The following is a 12,003-nucleotide window of genomic DNA, read 5'->3' as shown; positions in this document are numbered from 1 at the left end:
CCTTTTACTTTTATTTTGAATGTATCACCCTGTTTCAGGTGTACTTCCTGTAAACAATATATATTCTGGCTTTTAATCCAGTCTGCTAACTGCTTCCTCTTTATGAGGGAGTTTACCCCATTCACATTTATGGTTAGAATGATTAATTCTATATTGCTTGCCATCCTATTAACCCCTGCTTATGCTTTTCTCCTTTCCTTCCCTCTTACCCTCTTACCCAGTATTAAACTTGTGATCACCACTTACTTTTCACAGTCCTCCCTTTTTAGTAAGATTTTGATATTTGAAGAGTAATAATCCATAAAGCACTGCCCATCATATTTCCTTTATTCTTGCTTCTTACCATTAAAACAAAACTGAAATTCTTCCTCCTCCCTGAAGCTGTTTCTGATTCTCCCCCCCCTCCCCCCATCATGATCCCTCCTACACTGGCCTTCATGGAGCAAATTTTGGGGTAGGTAATTGTCCTTCCAATATCCAATAGCACTCATACAAGGCAAGTCACTTTTTGAGTTTCAGTTTCTGTATTTATAAGTGGATTTTTTTGGAGGATCAATTGAAATAAAATGTGTTATCATTGTCCCTTTGTTATTTAGTTTTCTTGGGGACTTATCTCTCTTACTAGACTATAAGTTCTATGAAGGAAACGGCAGTGAATTATCTCAACTTTGCATTTTTGAGGGCCTCGTACATGTAGTATTCTGTATATTCTAGGTAACTGAAAAATGCTGAATTTGAATTTCTAATTTGAATTTTAAATGGGCAAATGAAAATAATTCATTGAAATTTACATTTGTGGAGACTTAAGTGACTGCATTTAGGGAACAAGTAGTAAATTAAAAGTGAGTTTTTCAATATCCTTTTTGTATGTGTTTTAAATAGCAGAAGAAGTTAGTAAATCCTTGGGACTCCAGGGATAGCCATTATTGTCCTCATAGATTTATGCCTCCCTCCCCACTGTTTGTCCACACACTGGTTCCCAGAAGTTGAACATCTCTATACCTAACATTCCTCATCTTTATAAAAAAGTGAAATTATTCCAGAAGGACTTCTGTCCAATTTTTGGAGAAAAAAAAAAAAAAACAAGTCAGTAGTATGGTGGGAAAAGCAAAATTTTCTAAAGAATTTGCAAATAAAATCAGAAGCAATCAAGATAAAGTTTTGTAAATAACAGAGATTCAGAGAGTTTGTTTTATATAAATGATTTGCTGCTTTGAAGTATGTAGTCTCATGCCAAAATTCTGTAACAGACACAAGTTTATTTTGTCACAAATATGAATGATGAGGGAGCAGATGGATTAATTGTGTACATAGTTCATTGAAACTGGTAACAATAATAGACAAATATAAAGGCTTCTTATTGCTTGTAGCTATACTTATGTCACAAGAGAACAATTAGTTAATTTGGTCAATCAACCATCTCACTAGAGAAAAAAAGCAGCAATTGTTCTCTTCATAAAATTTCCCATTCAATATAAGAGGTCACTTTATTAGTCCTTTGGGTATAATTGAAACTATGTTCACAACTGAGTTGGTCAACACAGGAAAATTGAGTGAATGAAGAATATTCTTTGTCTAGCCAATGATATATAGTTAAATAGGAAACCTTTATTGAACTAGCTTATCAAAATATTTATCTTGGACAGGCTTAGCAAATGGATATTGAGTTAGTTCCAGAATTGAACATTAGAGGAAGAATGTGATGGATTGCTGCTGGAACTCTGTCTTCCTAGAAATCAGCAGGAGTCAGGATTAGTAAATGTCTTTATTCTTGGTCTTTTATGGTCAAGGTCAGGGGAGGGAGAGGAGAGAGAAGAGAGAGAGGAGAGAAGAGAGAGAGAGAGAGGGGAGAGAGAGAAGGAAGAGAAGGGAGAGAGGGGAGAAGAAAGAGGGAAGAGAGGGGAGAGAGAAAGGGGAGAGATGGGAGAGAGGGGAGAGAGAGAGGGAAGAGAGAGAGAGGGGAGAGAGGGGAGAGAGAGAGGGGAGAGAAGGGAGAGAGGGAAGAGAGAGAGAGGGAAGAGAAAGAGGGGAGAGAGTCTCAATTTCCTCTTCCTCCTCCTATTCCCCCCCCATGTCACTTCACCCTCTTTGTCCCACCAATCAAGTCAGCACAGAATAGCTGGGGAGGGTCAACCTTCAAACAAGTTAATAAGAACCGTCCAATTGGCAATTAGTCTCACGTGCTCTATTATCCAAGTGCATTTGCTCAGTTCTAGCCCTTTACAGATTGCTTTTGAGAAATCGTAAATTTTGATTCCATTTACAAGATATGATCTCAAGATTCTGCTTGAAATCATTGCCTGTATTTTTGCCTACCAATCATTATATATATATATATATATATATCTATATATATATATATATATATATATATATATATAATATATATATATATATGTGTATGTGTACTTTACTAGTGTTGGAATTAAAGAATAACTAAAGAATTGGAATCAACTAAAAGACAAAAGAGAGATTAATGGTGAGTGAGATGGATTGTTTTATTCTTGTATTTCCAGGATTTAGCACAATGATAAGTGGTTAATAAATAATTTCCTCCCCTGGAAATTCTTTGCCTAAGTTGGCAGCTCCTTTATGATTGTCTTTTCTGATGCCTAGTCCCTCTTTGGGTGGAATTAGGAAGTGTCACTATAATTCCTAGTGTTTGCTATTGTGGTGGTGGTTCTGTGAAATATCCCAAACTCCCCCCTTCCCCATCTCCCCATCTTGTATAAAGTTTCAGAGAATTTTCTTCAATTGGCCCATGCCAGTTGTGTATTAAATAAAAATGGGGGCTGCTATTCGTTAATAATAGAAATGATTTCTATTTCTTCCTCCTCCCATTTGAAAAAAATCATGATTTAAAAAAAAAAAAAAAGAGTTCCGGACCTAGTGTCAGTGAACTTCAGCTATTGAACTGTGAATGAAGTAACAATTAGTTAGCATTTACAGTATGGCTTCAAGGTTTGCAAAGCACTTTTAAAATATTACTTCATTTCATCCTCACAACAATCCTGGGCCACAGGAACTATTATTATCCTTATTTTATAAATGAGGAAACTAAGGCAGAAAAAGTTAAATGACCTGCCTAGGATTATGCGGTGAGGGTCTGAAATGGGATTTGAACTCAGTTTTTCTGATTCCAGATCCAGCACACTCTAAATCATGCTTTTGTCATTTACCAAACTTAGTTTTGTTCCATGGACAAGTTGCCTAATTTTGTCTTTTGTAGCTTTCAACTATTATTTTTTTTTCAGAAGGTATTATTGTCTCATGTGATATCTCTGCAAATGCTTGAAGACAGCATTCATATCCTCTCCTGTCTCTTTTTCTTTTTATCTCCAGGTTAAACTTTCAAAATTTTAAAACTGATTCTTATATGCATATTTTAAATGTCTTTCACTATCCTGCTTTCTATATTCTGAATGTCCTTGTCCCCACATCCTGGGGTTAGAGGGAGGGAAAAGGTTATAAGTAGATTGGTAAAAACTAGATGTATAACAAATAAGGGAGCATCTAGGTGACGAAGTGAAGAGACAACCAAGCTTGAAATATGGCCTCAAATTACTTACTAGCTATATGATCCTGGGCAAGTCAGTTCATTCTATTTACCTCAGTTTTGTCATATGTAAAATGAGCTGGAGAAGGAAAGAGCAAACCATTGCAGTACTTCTGCAAAAAAAAAAAAAAAAAAAAAAAAAAAAAAAAAAGAAAAGAAAAAAACCTAATAGGAAAACAAAGAGTCCAACACAAATGAAAATGACTGAATAATAATAGATGAAAAACAAAATGCTTTTTTTGTTGTTGCATGAATGAGTGAGGAAGCACTACAACTTATGATTTCAGAATGATTACTAGGACATAGGACAATCTGTCTTTGTTGTCAGTGGAAAGAATCACCTCTGTTTAAACAAATGTTGAACAATGCTCTGATGTCACCATTTCTCACAAACAAAAATTAGATTACATTTTCCATAAATGGAAAAATGGAAGACTTTGATTGACCTTGGAGCAGGGTTAGAATCAAACTATATTTGAAGAAGTTTCCCAATTGCATCAGTCTGTGTTGAAATTATTTCCTGGCTACTTGAGGGCATGAAAGTTCTCATATAGAGGCGGCTAGATGATGCAGTGGATAGAGCACCTACCCTGGAATCAGCATGACCTGGTAACAAATGCAACTTCAGACATTTAATACTCTCTAATCATGAGATTCTGGGCAAGTCACTTAACCCCGACTGCCTTACCAAAAAAAAAAAAAGTTCCCTTACACATGAGGTCAGTGCCCTTTTTGACGAAGTAGCGCTCTAAAGACTGATGCAACAGTCACTCTGCTCAGTTGATCAGATTTCTGATAAGACAGCTAGGAGGATTATGATTTTTGAAGCTAAGTGTTACTGTATCCTTCTTGAATATCCTTGCCATGTCAGAGCTAAGACTAAGTATGACTACTTTTGGGCACTAGGTGGCACCATAGTACATAGAGTGCTGTGCCTGAAGTCAGGAAAGCATCTTCCTCTGTTCAAGGATAACCCTTAGATACTAATTAGCAAATCACTTAACTCTACCTCAGTTTTCTCATCTGTAAAATGAACTGAAGAAGGAAATGGGCTAAATCAGAATTCATGCTCTTACCTATTCAACTCCTTCCCCTAATGTAGAGGGCCAAAACTCTAAAAAAGGTAAAGGTGTACTTGGATCACACAAGAGAGCACTTCAGGCTAATTACCTATTTGATGGAAGATAATGGCTCTATTAGTATATATTTAGATGATGGTTCTCCTCATGATTGGGGCCTGCTGAATGGGTGGTAGTAAGGTAATTGTGGAAAGGACTGGAGGGCTGGGAGAGAGAAGTCAGAAGCACTGGGCAGCAGGATGAGGAGGAGAGAGGCTGGAGACTCTGGACTCCAGAATCCAGGATACTGTTTGGCAAGCTGCATGGCAGCTTGCCTGCCTCCTTTGCTTCTCCCCCTAAAAAACAAGAACTTTGATCCTGATTCTGGTTGGTCCTGAGGCCTCCAGGGAGCTAGTCCAGACAGTACACCTTAAACCAGGGGTTTTCAAACTAAGACCCGCGGGCCAGATGCTCGCTGAGGATGTTTATGCAGCTAGCCAGGTTATGGCAAATGGGCTGAGGGGCGGAAACAGAGTGTGAGTTTTTGTTTTTACTATAGTCTGGCCTTCCAACAGTCTGAGGGACAGTGAACTGGCCCCCTATTTAAAAAGTTTGAGGACCACTGCCATTCCAGATATCATAGAAGGCAAGTAAAATGCTTCCTATGGAAGAGATAGCTAACACATGAATATTTAATGAAAGTGAAATCAGGGTCAGGTTATCTTTGCCAAGAAATGGGCTTTTGATGAGTCAGATTAAAACGATCTCTGAGACCCTCATTTCTTCCCGACTTTGAACCTAAACGAAGGATATTGCAAGTTTAAAATGAATAAAAAACACGTGTGTGTGAAAATATGAGACTATTGCCCTATAGTCAAGGAATGATTTGAAAATCCTGTAGTCTAAAACTTCCAGAGAGCTCCGAACTGATGGAAATTGGGCATTGATTTAAAGAGCATTATACTTGCCTTGTATGATATCTAGAAGGGTTTAGGTGAAGGAGATAGGTAAGCAAGAGTATGAATTTAGATTTAGCCTAACCCTGAATATTTAGCTACTGTACTGCTCTCTGATTTTCCTTTAAGCTTATCTTCCAGTTTCCCTCTTAAGGATGCTCATAGTGTAACTGTTCCCAAACTTCTTTGAATAAGAATGAATTCCTTCATATTTAGGTTGGAAAATAAACTTGGAGAAGGGACAGTAGCTTTTTTCCTGCCTAGACCATTTATCTGCCCTGAGTTAGAGGAGACATTAAATGAATAAATAAACTAATTTGAAGGAAAAAGAATTACAGATTTGACCTCTCATTGGAAGCTTTGGTTTCAGCAAAAATATAAGCTGATTTACAGCTTCTGCACCAACTGTGGTTAACATTCATAAATCATCTTTTTCTTCTCTAGATTTCAGTTTATCTTACATTATAGGCTGTTGCTTATCTGGGCTATAGCTCCTCAATATCAAGATATAACCTTTTAGTACTGTAACCTGGCAACTAGGTTGCCCAGTGGTTTGAGTGCCAGCCCTGGAGTTAAGACTTTTTTTCTGAGTTCAAATCTGATCTCAGACACTTACTAGCTGTGTGACCCTGGGAAAATCTCTTCATCCTGTTTGCCTCAATTTCTTCATCTGTAAAAGGAACTGGAGAAGGAAATGGCAAACCATTCCATTATCTTTGCCAAGAAAACCCCAAATGGGATTACAGAGAGTTGGACATGACAAAAATGACTCAATCACAAAAATTGTAATCTGACTTTGGCCTATAATCAAATCATTTAAGATGGAGGCAATCATACGGGAGACAGCAAAGATATAATTCCAAGTAAAGATATCCTGCATTTCTCTACCACATAGGTCAGTATTATATAATGTACTATTATCTTTTTACTTTTCCTCAATAATGTTTTATTTTTCCAATTACAAGTAAAGATACTTTTCAAAATTTACTTTTGTTAGATTTCGTGTTCCAAATTTGTCTCCCTTTCTCTGTCAACTCCCCCCTCCCCAAGACAGCAAGAAATCTGATGCAGATTAAACATGTACAATCCATACAACACTAAAACATTTCAGCTTGGTAAATTAGCCTGTGAGAACCCAAGGACATGAATGATGAGGTATCAGAAGAAAATTCTGTCATAAATACTCCAACAACATATTGCTTGAAAGTATGAAGATAGTTGGAAAACTAAACTCACTAATGAAAAACTAATAATTTTGAGTGCTGACCTTCCTTCTCCCTTAAGTTATTATAAACTTACTTATAACTGAGAATTGTTAGACAATTGAATATGTTGTAATAGATTTAATAAATGATACCATAAAAAATTCTGTGTCAATGGATATGGGTTCAAAATTTGCTTTTGTTGTTTCCTATTTATCTGCCCATGAGAAAATATTTTATCTCCTTTGGACACCATTTCCTCAAATGAAAGGCTTAGGTTAGATTTCTTCTCACTCTATATATTTATGATAAGCTTTACAAAATTGTCCATGTCACCTCGAGTTTACCTTCATCCTAGATTTAAAAACATTATATATGATTTTGGGAACATTTCATTAATTAAAGATACCTGCCACTGATATAGATTGTAATCTTAACCTTAATAAAGGGTCTTCGTGTATTGTGATAGGGAGGATCACCCCTTAGTGATCTTTTTGCAATGCATCACTGCATCACTCTGAATTGAGCTAAACTTTTTCAGCTTGATAGGTCAAATTTCTTGTAATGCATGTCTCAGATGTTAAAGAATAAATAATTGCTCCCTCACCGTATTTGCTAATGCCTTCTGTCTCTCTCCATTGAATTCAAAACAATGAGCTCAAAAACAAATGAAACTAATTTATAGGTCATTTTTAGAATTGTACAAATTTAGAGTGTTATGGGACCTTACGGATTTTTTAGTTCTATTATCCTCCTACTCCCTCCCCCTATCTTGAAATCATTGTTCTATTAAAGAATACTGGGAACAAAATAATTTTCATAGCCACATCCCAGTGTTTTGTAGGCGTCCAGGATCTCTAGACACCTCTTTCCAATCCTCCACCTTTAAAAAATTACTGAATATATTTTCAAATTTTTCCTGTGACACCTACTAGTTGTGTGATTATGAGAAATTCACATAAATTTCCTAAAATGGGACTGTTACTGCCTTTTCAGGATTGTTGTATGGGTTCAAAGGAGATAATGTATTTGTAAAATGATGATAGTATTAATACCTATAGCAACTGCTTTACATGGTTATAATGGGAATAAAATATGCATGTACATATGTATACATACAAATATACACATACACACATATATATGGCTTAGTGAAAATTTAAACACTTTAAAATTGTCATTTTTTGCACATCTCTATTTTGGCAATTAGGATTTTTTAACTTAGCACAGTATTTTATTTTTATCCTTCTTAAATTTTATTTTGTTAGATTTACCTTTTTGGCTCAGGAGGGAATGGTTGCCATTGATTCTGATCCTATCATACTGAGAATCCTTACTAATTTTGTGTCACTTATTTGTTAATAATAATAACAAAAGATCATATTTTTGAAGTGCTTTAAGATTTTTAAAACCACTTTATGTGTACCTTCTTATTTGATTTTCACAAACTTGAAATATGGGTGCTATTTACATGTTATTATTTTTATTTCCATTGTACAGATGAGGAAATAGAGTATCAGAAAGTATAAGGGATTTGGTTAAGGTCACACAGATATTAAGTGTCAAAGCCAGTATTTGAATTTCAAATTACATATCTGTAGCGTCCTTCTGGAGGTGCCTGTTCAGTAGCCAAAATGTAGTGTCTGGACTAGCTCTCTGGAGGATCTCTAGACCAGCCTTGATCTTAGTGGAGGAGTCAAGAGGCAGGAGAGTCACCATGATGAATGGTCAGATGGCTTCTGTATCACAATACATATCCATATGCTATTTTTACCATGCCTCACTATGTCTGCTTTCAGTATAGAGAATTCTGAGAACATATCCTTACAGTACCCTATTAAAAATCTTTCTACAGTATGATATTGGTCCATTAATCAATAGCCTATTTAGGTAACATCAGGGATAGTTAGGTGGTGCACTGAATAGAATTCTAAGCCTAGTGTGAGAAACTTTCATCTTGAATTCACATTTGGATTCAGACATTTATTATCTATGTTACTTTGGACAAGTCACTTAACCTTGTTTGCCTCAGTTTCCTCATCTAAGGAGAAGGAAATGGCAAGCTTTTCCACCATCTTTGCCAAGAAAACCCCAAATAGGATAAAAAAATATAACTGAATGACTGAACAACAATAGGTAAGGTCATACTATATATACACATACATGTGTATATTTATGCACATATGTATATAAAAAGAGAAATTATGATTCTCACCTTCATGGAGTTTATTATTTAGTAAACCAAGAGCAACAAATATATAATAGCCCAGTATACCAATAGGTTTATTAAGATAAAATAGATTAAATTAACTACTGTGATTTTTTTTAGATGGAGTCTGCAATCTCTTTTGCTTCTAAACTGGGAAACTGCTTTTTGGGCAAGATTTCTCTGAGTTCAGAAAATAAATGAATTTCCTGTTAGTTCTGGGGATGAGCCAAGGCTGTTCATGTTGCATAGTAAAATGATACTAATGGGAATTTTGAAGAATGAATAGAGTCAAATTGATCAAAAATCATTAAAAGCACAAGAAAAAAATTCTTTTTCAGAATTAGTGAACTTCAATTACACAGTTATATTGAATAGAGGTGAAATTTTATCTACAGTATTCACAAAAATTATATTATGTATAGGTAGGAGTTATTGTTTCTGTTCTGGCTAGAACAGGGTCTTTTCCTCCCAGTTTTTTTTTTTTTTTGTTTGTTTGTTTGTTTTTTTGTTTTGTTTTGTTTTGTTTTGTTTTGTTTTTTTTTGTTTTTATTTTGTTTTGATTTGATTTGAGTAGGTATAGAAGGCCATATTTTGCCTCTTTTCTTATCTAGTCTTAAATCACTAAATGGGTGTTGTCTCAAACAAACTGAGACCTATGAAAGACCTTAGTTTTAAAAGGCCAAGGACTCTCATTGCTTCTCTTGTCATCCTGATCTGTATCTTGCCACTAGACTCAGATGATCAGGTTAGGAGAGAGTGAGGTTGATGACTTTGCAAAGCCCTGCCTCATTCACATCTAATACACTTGCAAGTCAAGACAATACCTACTGTTGTCATTGGTCCTCTTCTAGAATGAAGGAAATGCAACAATGTAGAGGTACAGTGGTGCAGGGGGAAGAACACTGGACTATAATTACCTCTTTGTTTAAATGGAGAATAGTACAAGAATGGTGCTAGAAGGTGGGAGAAAGAGAGAGAGAGAGAGAGAGAGAGAGAGAGAGAGCACTGTTCTATCTCTAGTTAAAGGAAGCTGGAGTTGAGGGCCTTTGATTATATGGTTCTTATTAATTTCATTTTTTACAAAAAAAAAATGAAACCCACTTAATTGAAGAAATAACCCACTTGCTATTTGCTTGATCTTGGCATTTTGACAGAAAAATTTTGTAATACAAATTCTTGGTCATTTCTAATCTAAAAAGCTAGTCTTAAAAACTTTTTTAGGCAGTGTTGTCCTTTCAATAAAGTAAATTCTTAGATTTCATTGTAATAATGCTATACAAGTCTTAAATCACAGAGAAGTACCTTCTTAGATAACTCTCTTTGAACCAGGGTACATAATCCAAGGGGTAGCCCCTTCCAAGTAATATTTATTGTGTGTCTCTAGGAGAAAGGAGCATTATAGAAATGTTAAATTTCTTTGTACTCATTAAACAAAGTTTAAAGTTTGTGGAAAAATCACTTTTTAAAATTTGATTCCTTTTGAGGACGTGGAAGGGCCAATTTTCTTTCTTTGATAGGGGGGAATAGTTTGGATTTTAGTAGGAAAGGAGCCAGAATATAGCCAGTGATTTCTTAAGTTTTGGTCAGTGTTGACTTCATGTGAGTAATCACTTTTATTTTCCTTTATCAGATGTATAATTCTTATTAAATGTAAGATCTTTGCCATTTAAAAATTATAACCATCACAAACTAATATAATTTTGAGAACTATGACTTACAGATGTCCATTTTCTTGTTCTGACATGAGGTACTAAAAGTTGCTATTATTTACTACTATGTTGACTATATGATCTATTATTTATGTTTCAGTGTCTTTAACCTGAAAGGTAGTTTGAATTTTTGTATCAGTTTTCAATGCCTAACACAATGTAATACAACTCTAAATCATAAATCTATTTTAAATAATTATTTATTACATATTTGCATGCTGAGAGAGTTTTAATTTATTCATTTGTCAGTAGAGACAGCTAGAAGAATTACTACCTGGGGACAGTAGAGAGCTATAAATACGTATTGTATTTCCCAAGGCATGTCATCTAACCTCCTAGTTAAATACACAGCACGTGTTCTGAAGGAATTTACATTCTTTACTTTAAAATGAAACATTTTTTTAAATATATGGACAAAAATAAAGATTTCTACAACACAATATAATATAAAAAAGAGATGATTACCTAAGAAACTGCAAACCTATTATATACATGCTATTCCTTTTAAATATATAATAAAGTTATCATGTAAATTTTCCCTACTTTTGTCCCCTTCCCTTCCTCCCACCTAGAGATGACTACCATTAGACACAAATGTGAATATATGTATATGTAAAATCATTCTATACACTGTCAATTTTTCCCCAGAGTTCAATCTAAGAAAGACAAAACAGTTATCAAGTTGTATGTGTGGTTTTATCTCTTTCAAGTAGGCAGACAGACATGCAGAGCTGCAGATTGAACTGAGCTCATGAAAGATTTGAGTGAGGGGATCATAAAGCCATAAATTAAAGACTCAGGATGTGTTGTCTATTGTCCACCAAGAATAGTTGTGATAAAGCTAGGAAGCCTCTGATTTAGGATGTCTGCAAACTTAAACTGTTGACACAACAGAAGAATTTCAGGGTCACTCAGAGAACATTAAAGATGAGTGTTAGTATGTCAATCCAGAAAATCTCAATTCATCTGAGATGAGCAGCCTTATTATCTGGGAGGACTAGGAAAGCTATCCTGAGACAGGTAGGATTTGAGCTAAGACTTGTGAATCTGTGGTTATTATGTATAGATTCTAATTTGCATAACTATTTGTTGACGTATTTTTCAGATGGACTTCTAGGATCAATGTCTGTCCAATGAGCTCATAGGTGAGGGTTCAAGGCATAAGAATACTCCTGAAATAGTTCTATTGCTTTTTACAGAACCAGAGCTATATCTTAATATCTGGGGAAAAGCCTCTCTTTCTGTACTGGTAGAATTTTTCAGTAATATATTCTTTGACATCATAGGAAATGATCCCATACTAAATCAGGAGC

Source organism: Sminthopsis crassicaudata, chromosome 4 (assembly GCF_048593235.1).
Source record: "Sminthopsis crassicaudata isolate SCR6 chromosome 4, ASM4859323v1, whole genome shotgun sequence".
Taxonomy (NCBI): Eukaryota; Metazoa; Chordata; class Mammalia; order Dasyuromorphia; family Dasyuridae; genus Sminthopsis; species Sminthopsis crassicaudata.
This window is presented reverse-complemented; position numbering follows the sequence as displayed.